This window comes from Hordeum vulgare, chromosome 5H (assembly GCF_904849725.1).
Source record: "Hordeum vulgare subsp. vulgare chromosome 5H, MorexV3_pseudomolecules_assembly, whole genome shotgun sequence".
NCBI lineage: Eukaryota > Viridiplantae > Streptophyta > Magnoliopsida > Poales > Poaceae > Hordeum > Hordeum vulgare.
The window spans coordinates 207861378-207874981 of NC_058522.1; positions in this window are offsets into that span (position 1 = coordinate 207861378).

Genomic DNA, 13604 nt, shown 5'->3' on the forward strand with positions numbered 1-13604 from the left:
CGCATAGATCGGAATCCACCGCGATCTAAATCACTGCGAGTACGACTCCATCAACCGCGTTCTACCCCTTTTTCATTGCTGGTTTCACCATAGATAGATCCTTGTATGGCGTAGGATTTTTTTTGAAATTACTACGTTCCCCAACACTCACGGTGTAAAACCCTACTCCTGCTTGTCTGTATTTCTTGAGGTGGAAGACGAGCAGAAAAAGGGGGAGGTTCTTGCCCTAGTGGAGTTGGTCGATCCCTTCCTACGGAGGCCATGCCTCTCTTTTATACTGGCCTTTGTCCTCTTCCAAACAAAAACACACAATTGGTGGGAACGTTTGCCACACCGGCCATTTTGAAAGGGGACATGACTGTGGCCTCCCCTGACAAAGGTGGTCTTCGCCTCGTAAAGCTCTTCGCAATGACGTGCTGGTGGGCTCGGGGGTGACCTCTGTCCTGCCGAGCCCCCAGCCTTGGACCTCTTGAACCAATTAGGAAACCTTTTGGGGTTCCTTTGGGAACCCGCGAGCTGGCTCGGCTCCCTTAACACCAAAGTGGAAAGCTTCGCTGTCTGTGCATGCTGGCAGCAACCATATGTGAGGAAGTTGGACTATACGACCCTGGTAGGCCGCTCTTGGTAAGTCCGCCCCGCGGAGGCGGTGTCAGGAGGGGGCTTCTCGACGTGGGCCTCAGGGAGAAATGGTCTCGAGGGCGACTTCGACGGTTCCTGGCAACCTTCAATGATCAGCACCTCGCAAGGAGGGCCCCCATGAGTGTGGGATTTCTGGGCCTTGGCGAGGAGCGCTCCCCGGCCCACAGCATGCACCGTGCCCTGGACCGCAGGCAAGCGGGCCTGGGTACCCCTAGTCCTAGAGCCCCTAAAGTTTCCCTCGAGCCCACGACATGCACCACCCGGCAATCTGAGGGCGAGACAGTGCGTGCTCTCACCACCTACGGGCCAGGTCGGACGTGTAGCATGCAACGGGTGTGGGGTGCCCCGCCTTTCCACGGTGCTTTGGCATCCGGTCCGACTGACATAAAGTTAGCACGCATGGTGGATCCATCATTACTCACATTCATGCCACAGCCACCTTCCTGCAACTTCTTCCTCCGCGCAAGAACGGGCGAGATAAAATCTCCGAGCAAGTCACCTCTTCGCTGCTCTCGCGGCTCCTCTCCACGGATGGCGCCTGCCAGCAAGAAGGGAAAGGCCGCGGCCTCCGCCGCAAGATCTGCCACCATTGGGCCTGCTCTCATGCCCTCCTGCATCTGTGAAGAGGAGGACTTGGGTTTGGTGCTTCCGCTGGTGGCCGACCACACGAAGGAGGGACGAGCAACCGGAATCTCGCCGGGTTCGGCCATGCCGGGCACCCTGGGGAAGACCGCCTACCCCTTCTTTCCCCACAGCATCTATGCTAAGGTAGTCCCGCTGTGCTTCGATTTGTTCTACGCCATTCTTCTCCCAATGTTAGATCCATGCCCTGCACCTTCAACCCAACTTCGTCTTACTCCTTGCCATCTTTGCCTTTTACTGCGAGGCTTTCGTGGGCTGGAGGCCCTCGGTGGTGCTCTTTCGCCACTTCTTCATCTTGCATTTCACTGCCTTGATGTCGTAGGCACGGGCACTCACTTGAACGACGGGAAGAAGTGGAAGACTAACATCACATTGAGTCTTCATGGATGCGCGTCGGGAGAGTCCTGTCCTGGCGAACCCCTCTGGTCCACCAGAGCAAACCTTTGGGTGGAGCCACAAGAAGCTCACCAACCCGATGGCGGGGCCTTTCTTAGAGTGAATCGCTTCTCTTTGATAGGCCCACTTGACGTGGGTGATGATCATCAAGGAATTCCTGGGGCATCGCATCACGCCGCTCCAGGTCCACTCGTGGGCCTTGTGGGAGTTCACCGATGGGAGGGACCCGATGCACATGCACATCAGCGGCCTAACCCACAATGAGCTGGACGGAGATTTGGGGGCTCTGCTTGGCTCCGATCCTGAGGACCTCCCGCATGCCACGCCACCGCTGTATGGCTGCGATGACATGGAGGGACTGGTCGCAGAGATTCTCGTCTTCAACGAGTGGGGGCTCGTCGGGTGTACAAGGGATCCTCCTTCACGGTGTTGTTCCCGAACGAGGACGAGAGCGATCAAAAATCGGAGGCGACGGAAGGGAAGGAAGACGCCGGCCGGGTTCCACTGCCTAATCTCCATCCTTCCTTGCACAACATTGGGGATGACGTTGCTACGGATGAGCGGAGCCACGCGAATCCCGCTAGGCTCATGGCCTTAGGAGAAGGAGCGGCGTGAGGCCCCATGGCAGCCAGCATGCCGGCGGTGGGAGCCTCTAATGTTGTGGAGCCTCCCCTGGCAACGGATGTACCTCTTTGGGGGACCCCTCGGGCCCCGACAGAGGAGGGAGGCCGGGGAAAGCTTACCGAGGATTGCGTCGAGCGCTGCTCTAGCGGCGGTGGGGCGACGTCTGAAGGTGGCAAGGGCGAGCTGTCTATCATCGAGAAAAAGAGGAAGTGGGCCGCCGGGGACAAGTTAGTACCTTATTATACCCTCATGTCATTCACCCGTTATTGGTTTACTTAGGCCAACCCTTCTTCGGTGCATGCGCCCTTACGACGGCGAGAAGAAGAAGAAGAGGGCCGCCATTGGGGTGAAGGTGACGCAAGTTTCAATGGTGCCCTCATCCCTTGGTTATCGTCTCGCCGGGCATGGAGGTGACTTGCGCTGGCCGGGCGACGTGCACAGGCGTACGGGCGCCACAACAGCTCCAAGTGTCCCCTCTGTGTAGTGAGGGAACGCTTGCATCGAGGCCGCGACGGCCCAGCCCCCAGCGCCACCAGCCAACGCCGTGATGGTCCATCCCCGGTGCCATCTGTCGAGGCTGCGGCTACACTTGGGGACCCATAGGTTGGTGCGATAGCCTCCACACGTGTGCCGCGAATGCCAGATGTGGGAGAGAACCCAGAGCTCCATGTGCCTCAAGAGGAGGACGTCGGGGCCGCTTCGGGTACAACGGCGGGCAACGCCGGGATGGCGGCCCGTCGGGAGGCCCTTGCTCTGGTGGGCCAGGACACGTTGCTCAGACGTGGGGCCCTAAGCGACGCCCATGACACACTCACCCAACTCTAGGTGGACTTCAGTGATGCCGAGGTGCATTTGACCACTGAGCGCACGAGGTCGACTGCAAATTGGCGTCAACTTGACGCCTCCGCCAAGGCGGACCAAGGCAGGGACGAGGCCATTCGCGCGGAGGTCCAGTGGGAGCCTGCCGAGGTGAAGGGCTCCCGTGCAAGCGCTCTTGCCGAGAAGGAGGCGCTCGCCAAGCGTGGCAGAGAAGCGCATGCCGGCTTGAGGGCGCTCGAGTAGGCCGTCAAGGCCCGCGAGGCGAAGCTTGCAGACCATGACTATGAGCTAGCGAAGGTGGCGACCAAACAGGCTATGGAGTGCGAGCACCTGGAGGTGTTACGGTGCGAGGTGGTCGTGGCCCAGGAAGCCCACGCCAAGAAAGTCTTCGAGGCCAACGCCAAGCTGGCCGCCCAAGAGGTGGAGATTCAGGCTACTGCTGAGGCGAAGGCGACGGAGGATCGTGTCGCGCTCCCCTCCCTAGAACTCAGGGCCCGCTAGGCCCTAAGCTCCATCTGCAGGTTGGAGCTCGAGTCTCCCCTTGTCCCTCAGGACTCCAGCTACACCGAGATTTCCTCTAAGCTCATGAAGGAGCTCGAGGGCATGACCAAGAAGGTGGACGGCATCCTGGAGGAGGAATGTCGCGACTTCTTCTCCATGGCGGTGACCAGCGTCTTCAGCCATATCCTCCTTCGTGATCCTTGCTTCGAGTTCGAGGAGATGATGGGCCCCGTGCCCGAGAAATCCCACGGCACCTTGGTGGGTGATAACCCACAAGTATAGGGGATCCCAACAGTTTTCGAGGGTAGAGTATTCAACCCAAATTTGTTGTTTCGACACAAGGGGAAGCCAAAGAATATTCGCAAGTATTAGCAGTTGAGGAGTCAATTCAACCACACGTGAAAGACTTAGTATCTGCAGAAAAGTATCAGTATTAGAGTAGTGTGATAGCAACAGTAGCAACAATAACCAGTAGCAGCAAAGTGACAGCAGTAGCAGCAGAGTAACAGTAGCAGCAGTGACAGCAGTAGCGACACAGTAACAACAGGAGCAGTGATAGTAGTAGCGGCAAAGTAACGTAGCAAGGACCAGTAGGAAAAACTCGTAGACATTGGATCGGTGATGGATGATTATGCCGGATGTTATTCATCATGCAACAGTTATAACACAGAGAGATATGTAACTAGCTCCAGTTAGTCATGTAATGTAGGCATGTATTCCGTATGTAGCCATACGTGCTTAGGGAAAATAACTTGCATGACATCTATTGTCCATCCCTCCCATGGCAGCGGGGTCCTAATGGAAACTACGGGATATTAAGGTTCTCCTTTTAATAAAGAACCGGACCAACGCATTAATACTTAGTCAATAAATGTACTCCTCATACTATGGTCATCTCCGGGAGTGGTTGCGGCTATTGTCACTCTGGGGTTGCTGGGTCATAACACATAGTAGGTGACTACAACTTGCAGGATAGGATCAAGAACACACATATATTGATGACAACATAATAGGTTCAGATTTGAAATAATGGCACTTGGGCCCTAGTGACAAGCATTAAGCATGGCAACGTAGAAGCAACATCAATCTCAGAACATAGTGGATACTAGGGATCAATCCCCGTCAAAACTAACTCGATTACATGATAGATCTCATCGAACCCATCACCGTCCAGCAAGCCTACAATGAGATTACTCACGAACGGTAAAGAGCATCATGGAATTGGCAATGAAGGAAGGTTGGTGATGACGATGGCGACAATCTCCCCTCTCCGGAGCCCAAATCGGACTCCAGATCTGCCCTTCAAAGGAAGAACAGGAGGTGGCGGCGCCTCCGTATCGTAAAACGCGATGAACTCTTCTCCTTAATTTTTTTCGGACGAAAGGGACTAAATAGAGCTGGAATTGGTGGCGGTCGAGCAACATGGGCCCCACAAGCCTGCCAGTTGCGACCAGGGGGCCCGCGCCTGGTGGGCTTGTGGGCTCCACGCTCCACCCGTCCGGTTGATTCTTGCGCCAATATTTTTTATATATTCCACAGAAAATCCTCGTAAATTTCCAGGTCATTATGAGAACTTTTATTTCTGCGCAAAAAAACAACACCATGGCAATTCTGCTGAAAACAGCGTTAGTCCGGGTTAGTTCCATTCAAATCATGCAAATTAGAGTCCAAAACAAGGGCAAAAGAGTTTGGAAAAGTAGATATGACGGAGACGTATGAACTCCCCCAAGCTTAAAACTTGCTTGTCCTCAAGCAATTCAGTTGACAAACTGAAAGAGACAAAATAAAAACTTTTACAAACTCTGTTTGATCTTGTTGTTGCAACTTTGTCTAACTCATATCCAGAATTTCAGCAAGATCACAAGCAAACCACATAAGCAAATGACATCTAGGTCTCATGGTAAACTCATATCAATGGCATAATCAACTACCGAGTAATAATAATTAGTTTCAAATGTCAACACTTCAATCAAGACAATCATGAAGCAATATGAACAGATGGTATCTCGCTAGCTCTTTCTGAGACCGCAAAACATAAATGTAGAGCACCTTCAAAGACCAAAGCTTGACTAAACATTCTAATTCATGGCAAAGAAGAGCCAATCACAGTCATACTCAACATCAGTCAAAAGCAAAGCATAAAAATGACAGAGGTGCTCTCTAATTGGTGCTTTTATAAGAAGAGGATGACTCAACAGGAACATAAATAGATAGGCCCTTCGCGGAGGGAAGCATTGATTTGCAGAGGTGACAGAGCTCAAGCTTTTAAAACAGAGATAATAATTTTGGGTGGCATGCTTTCATTGTCAATGCAATGAGCAAGAGTTTTCACCATCTTCCACGCTACACAAGCTATAGGCGGTTCCCAAACAGAAAAGTAAAGTTTTGACTCCCCCACCACCGATCAATCACACTCCACGACTAGGAGAATACTCGGGTGCCGTCCGTACCTACATCAATCCAGGGGGAGTTTTGTTTGCAATTATCTTTTCGATTTGAGCATGGAACTATGCATTAGAGACAACTGCATTCACTTTAAATAGGGCACCATCAAAATACGTTGAGACGACACCATGTGAGCTATGGCATGGCAAGAAGCCAAAGTTGTCATTTCTTAAAGTTTGGGGATGCGATGCTTATGTCAAAAAACTTCAGCCTGAAAATCATCGAGTTGTACGTGTACTGAACGCGGAGGTGTCGTCTGTTTGGCACTACATCGGAGCGGATCGTGGGACGGATCGTGGGACGGTTCGTGGGATGGTTCACGGGGCGTATCGAGGGACGTGAGGATGTTCCACTACATCAACCGCGTTTCTGAACGCTTCCTGCTGTGTGATCTACAAGGGTACGTACTTCCAAATCTCCTCTCATAGATGGACATCACCATGATAGGTCTTCGTGCACGTAGGAAATTTTTTGTTTCCCATGCGACGTTCCCGAACAGTGGCATCAGGAGCTAGGTTCATGCGTAGATGTAATCACGAGTAGAACACAAAGGGTTTTGTGGACGGTGATGTTCGATTTGCTGCCCTCCTTAGTCTTTTCTTGATTGAGTGGTATTGTTGGATTGAAGCGGCCCGGACCGACATTATTCGTACGCTTACTAAAGACTGGTTTCATCGATTGACATGCAACCTCGTTGCATAAAGATGACTGGCGGGTGTCGGTTTCTTCAACTTTAGTTGAATTGGTTTTGACCGAGGCGGTCCTTGGAGAGGTTAAATAGCAATTTGCACATCTCCGTTGTGGTTTTTGCGTAACTAAGATGCGATCTACTAGATACCCATAGCAGCCACGTAAAACATGCAACAACAATTAGAGGACGTCTAACTTGTTTTTGCAGGGTATGCTTGTGATATGATATGGCCAATGAAGTGATGTGATATATTGGATGTATGAGATGATCATGTTGTAATAGTTAATATCGACTTGCATGTCGATGGTACGACAACCGGCAGGAGACATAGGGTTGTCTTTAAACTAACGTTTGTGTTTGCAGATGCGTTTACTATATTGCTAGGACATAGCTTTAGTAGTAATAGCATAAGTAGCACGACAACCACGATGGAGACACGTTGATGGAGATCATGATGATGGAGATCATGGTGTGGCGCCGGTGACAAGAAGATCGTGTCGATGCTTTGGTGATGGAGATCAAGAAGCACATGATGATGGCCATATCATGTCACTTATGAATTGCATGTGATGTTAATCCTTTTATGCACCTTATTTCCCTTAGAACAACAGTAGCATTATGAGGTGATCTCTCACTAAAATTTCAAGACGAAATTGTGTTCTCCCCGACTGTGCACTGTTGCTACAGTTTGTCGTTTCGAGACACCATGTGATGATCGGGTGTGATAGACTCAATGTTCACATACAACGGGTGCAAAACAGTTACACACGCGAAACACTCAGGTTAAGCTTGACGAGCCTAGCATGTGCAGACATGGCCTCGGAACACATGAGACCAAAAGGTCGAGCATGAATCGTATAGTTGATATGATTAGCATAGAGATGCTTACCACTGAAATTACTCTCAACTAACGCGATGATCGGACTTGAGTTAGTGAATTTGGATCATGTACCACTTAAATGACTAGAGAGATGTACTTTTTGAGTGGGATTTTAGCAAGTAATTTGATTAGTTAAACACTAATTATCTTGAACATAGTCTGAGTCCACTTTGAAAATATTTGTGTTGTAGATCAATGGCTCACGCGACAGTCACCCTAAATTTTAATACGTTCCTAGGGAAAGCTAAGTTGAAAGATGACGGAAGCAACATTGTAGACTGGGCTCGTAATCTTAAGTTGCTCCTGCAAGCTGGGAAGTAGGACTATGTCCTTAATGCTGCGCTTGGAGATGAACCACCCGCTATGGCTGACCAAGATGTTAAGAACGCTTGGTTAACCCGTAAGGAGGACTACTCAGTAGTTCAATGTGCAGTCTTGTATGGCTTAGAGCCGGGACTTCAACGTCGCTTTGAGCGTTATGGAGCATTTTAGATGTTCCAGGAGTATAAGTTTATCTTTCAGAAGAATGCCTAGATCGAGAGGTATGAGACCTCCGATAAATTCTATGCTTGCAAGATGGAGGAGAATTCGTTTGTCAATGAACATGTGCTCAAAATGTTTGGGTACTCAAACCATCTAGCTGAGCTGGGGATTGAACTCCCGCAAGAGGCTATCACTGACAGAATTCTTCAATCACCGCTGCCAAGCTACAGGAGCTTTGTGTTGAACTATAACATGCAAGGGATGAACAAGTCACCCGGTGAGTTATTCGCGATGCTGAAAGTCGCTGAGTCAGAACTCCGTAAATAGAATCAAGTGTTGATGATGAATAAGACCACTAGTTTCAAGAGAAATGACAAAGGAAAGAAGGGTAATTCCAAGAAGAGAGGCAAGCATGTTGCCGTTCCGACGAAGAAACCCAAAGCTGGACCTAAGCCTGAAATGGAGTGTTATTATTGCAAGGGTATGTGTCACTCTAAGCGCAACTGCCCCAAGTATCTGGCTGGTAAGAAGGCGGCCAAACAAAAATCAGGTATATTCGATATACATGTTATTGATATGTACTTAACCATCTCTCGTAGTAGTGCCTCGGTATTCGATACCGGTTCTCTTGCTCATATTTGCAACTCCAAACATGAACTGCGGAATAAGCGAAGGCTGGCGAAAGATGAAGTGACGATGCGCGTGGGAAATGGTTCCAAGGTTGATGCAATCGCCGTCGGCACAGTTTCACTTCAGTTACCATCAGGATTAGTTATGAACTTAAATAATTGTTACTCGTTTAAGTCATAGAATAATGGTTGTTCTATTTCTATGAGTAATTTCTTTTATGGTCATGCACCCAATGTGAGAGGATTGTTCATATTGAATCTTGATAGCGATGATACACATATACATAACATTGAGACCAAAAGAGTTAGAGTTAACAATGATAGCGCGATGTTTTTATGGCACTGCCGCTTAGGTCATATTGGTGTAAAGCGCATGAAGAAACTCCATTTCGATGGACTTTTGGAGTCACTTGACTTTCATTCACTTGACACGTGCGAACCATGGCTCATGGGAAAGATGACTAAGACTCCGTTCTCTGGAACAACGGAGCGTGCAAGTGACTTGTTGGAAATCATACATACCGATGTGTGCGTTCCGATGAGTGTGGAGGCGCGCGGCGGATATCATTATTTTCTCACCTTCACTGACGATTTGAGTAGATATGGTTATGTCTACTTGATGAAGCACAAATATGAAACGTTTGAAATGTTCAAGCAATTTCAGAGTGAAGTTGAAAATCATCGTAACAAGAAGATCAAGTTCCTATGGTCTGATCGTCGGGGTGAATATCTGAGTTTCGAGTTTGGTGCTCACTTAAGACAATGCGGAATTTTTTTACAGTTGACACCGCGTGGAACACCACAGCGTAATGGTGTGTCCGAACGTCGTTATCGTTATTTATTAGAGATGGTGCGATCTATGATGTCTCTTACTGATTTGCCATTATCGTTTTGGGGTTATGCATTAGAGATAGCTGCATTCACTTTCAATAGGGCACCATCAAAATCCATTGAGATGGCACCATACGAACTGTGGTATGGCAAAATACCAAAGTTGTCCTTTCTTAAAGTTCGGGGATGTGATGCTTATGTCAAAAAGCTTCAGCCTGAAAAGCTGGAACCCAAAGCGGAAAAGTGCGTCTTCATAGGTTACCCAAAAGACAAAGTTGGGTATACCTTCTATCTCAAATCCAAGGGCAAAGTGTTTGTTGCTAAAAACAGAGCTTTTCCTTAGAAGGAGTTTCTCTCGAAAGAATTGAGTGGGAGGAAGATAGAACTTGATGAGGTTGTCGAACCTCTAATCCCTCTAGATGGTGGCGTAGGGAAAGGGAAACCCCTGTTGCCGCGACGCTAGTTGAGGAGCAAGTTGATGATGATGATCGTGAAACTTCAGATAAATTGCTATTGGACCTCGCAGGTCGACAAGATCACGTACTGCTCCTGAGTGGTACGGTAATCATGTCTTAACGATTATGTTGTTAGACAACAATGAACCTGCGAATTATGAAGAAGCCATTGTGAGCCCGGATTCCAACAAACGGCTGGAGGCCATGAAGTCCGAGATAGGATCCATGTACAAGAAAAAAGTGTGGACTTTGGAAGTACCACCTGAAGGCCGCAAGGCTATTCAGAACAAATGGATCTATAAGAAGAAGACAGACGCAGACGGTAATGTGACCGTTCATAAAGCTCGACTTGTGGCAAAGGGTTTTTCACAAGTTCAAGCAGTTGACTACGATGAGACTTTCTCACCGGTAGCGATGCATAAGTCGGTCTGCATCATGTTAGCAATAGCTACCTTTTACGATTATGAAATCTGGCAGATGGACGTCAAAATGGTGTTCCTTAACGGTTTTCTTAAGGAAGAGTTGTATATGATGCAACCCGAAGGTTTTGTTGATCCAAAGAATGCTAACAAAGTATGCAAGCTCCAGCGATCCATTTATGGACTGGTGCAAGCATCTCGGAGTTGGAATAAGCGCTTTGATGAGGTGATCAAAGCATTTGGGTTTATACAAGTGGTTGGAAAATCTTGTATTTACAAGAAAGTGAGTGGGAGCTATGTGGTGTTTCTAATATTATATGTGGATGACATATTGCTGATTGGAAACAACACGGAGCTTTTGGAGAGCACAAAGGATTACTTGAATAAAAGTTTCTCTATGAAGGACCTAGGAGAAGCTGCTTACATTGCTGATTGGAAACAACGTGGAGCTTTTGGAGAGCATAAATGATTACTTGAATAAAAGTTTCTCTATGAAGGACCTAGGAGAAGCTGCTTACATTCTAGGCATTAAGATCTATAGGGATAGATCGAGATGCCTGATAGGACTTTCACAAAGCACATACCTTGATAAAGTTTTGAAGAAGTTCAAAATGGATCAGTCCAAGAAAGGGTTCTTGCCAGCATTACAAGGTATAAAATTGAGTAAAACTGAGAGCCCAGCAACTGCGGAAGATAGAGAACAAATGAGTTCCGTCCCTTACGCTTCAGTCGTAGGTTCTATCATGTATGCAATGCTGTGCACTGGAACAGATGTCAGCTTGGCCATAAGTATGGCTGGTAGGTTTCAGAGTAATCTAGGAGTGGATCAGTGGACGGCGGTCAAGAATATTCTAGAGTACGTGAAAAGGACTAAGGAAATGTTTCTCGTTTATGGAGGTGACGAAGAGCTCGTCGTAAAGGGTTACATCGACTTAAGTTTTGACACCGATCCAGATGACTCTAAGTCGCAAACCGGATACGTATTTATTCTTAATGGGGGTGCGGTAAGATGGTGCAGTTCCAAACAGAGTGTTGTAGCAGATTCTACATGTGAAGCGGAGTACATGGCTGCCTCGGAGGCAGCAAAGTAGGGTGTCTGGATGAAGCAATTCATGACAGATGTTGGAGTTGTGCCGAGCGCACTAGATCCATTGACTTTGTTATGTGACAACACTAGTGCCATTGCCTTAACAAAGGAACCAAGGTTTCAGAAGAAGACCACACACATCAAACGACACTTCAACCTCATCTGCGACTACGTCGAAGGAGACAATGTGAATATTTGCAAAGTGCACACGGATCTGAATGTAGCAGACCCGCGTACTAAACCTCTTCCACGGGAAAACCATGATCAACACCAGAACTGTATGGGTGTTCGATTTATTAAAATGTAAATCACATGGCGATGTGAGGACTAGATTATTGACTCTAGTGCAAGTGGGAGACCGTTGGAAATATGCCCTAGAGACAATGACACAATTATATTCCATGCTATAATTGTATTGAATGAAAACATAGATACATGTGTGGATACATAGACACAACAATGTCCCTAGCAAGCCTCTAGTTGGCTAGCCAGTTGATCAAGGATAGTCAAGGTTTTCTCACTATGTGCAAAGTGTTGTTTCTTGATAACTGGATCACATCATTAGGAGAATCATGTGATGGACTAGACCCAAACTATGAACGTATCATATTGATCGTGTCGTTTTATTGCTATAATTTTCTGCTTGTCAAGTATTTGTTCCTATGACCATGAGATCATATAACTGACTCGCACCGGGGGAATACCTTGTGTCCATCAAACGTCACAACGTAACTGGGTAACTATAAAGGTGCTCTATAGGTATCTCTGAAGGTGTTCGTTGAGTTAGTATGGATCAAGACTAGGATTTGTCACTTCGTGTGACGGAGAGGTATCTCGGGGCCCACTGGGTAATACAACATCACACACAAGCCTTGCAAGCAATGTGACTAAGTGTAAGTCACGAGATCTTGTATTACAGGATGAGTAAAGATACTTGCCGGTAACAAGATTGAAAAAGGTATGCGGATACCGACGATCGAATCTCGGGAAAGTAACATACCGAAGGACAAAGGGAATGACATACGGGATTATATGAATCCTTGATACTGGGGTTCAATGATAAGATCTTCTGAGAATATGTAGGATCTAATATGGGCATCCAGGTCCCGCTATTGGATATTGACCGAGGAGTACCTCGGGGCATGTCTACATAGTTATCGAACCCGCAAGGTCTGCACACCTAAGGTTCGACGATGTTTTAGTATAGTTGAGTTATGTGGTTACCGAATGTTGTCCGTAGTATGGGATGAGATCACGGACATTACGAGGATTTCCGGAATGGTCCGGAGACGAAGATTGATATATAGGATGACTTCATTTGGTTATCGGAAAGTTTTCGGGCATTACCGTGAATGTACCGGGACTGACGAATGGGTTCCGGAAGTTCGCCGGGAGGGGCGCAACCCTCCCGGGGGAATCCCAAAGGACCTATGGGTGGCGCACCAGCCCTTAGTAGGCTGGTGGGACAGCCCAAGAGGGCCTATGCGCCAGAGAAAGAAAACCAAAGAAAAGAAAAAAAAGGTGGGAAGGAAGAGAAGGACTCCACTTTCCAATCCTTGTTGGGCTAGGATTGGAGTAGGACTCCTCCTCCTCCCTGGACGGTGCACCCTTGAGGGCTTCTCCCTTAAGGCAAGCCTCCTCCCCTACCTCCTATATGTAGTGGTGATTTAGGGCTCATTTGAGACAACTTTTGCCATGTGCAACTCAGATCTAGACACCATATTTGTACCTCTAGATCATATTTCTGTGGAGCTCGGGCGAAACCCTGCAGGAGTAGATCCTTCACAACCACCGCAGCACCGTCACGCTGCTGGAGAACTCATCTACTTCTCCCTCTTGATTGCTAGATCAACAAGGCCGAGATCATCGTCGAGCTGTACGTGTGGTGAACGCGGAGGTGTCGTCTGTTCGACACTAGATCGGAGCGGATCGTGGGACGTATCGCGGGACGTTTCGTGGGATGGTTCGGGGGGCAGATCGAGGGACGTGAGGACGTTCCACTACATCAACCGTGTTTCTTAACGCTTCCTGCAGTACGATCTACAAGGGTACGTAGATCCAAA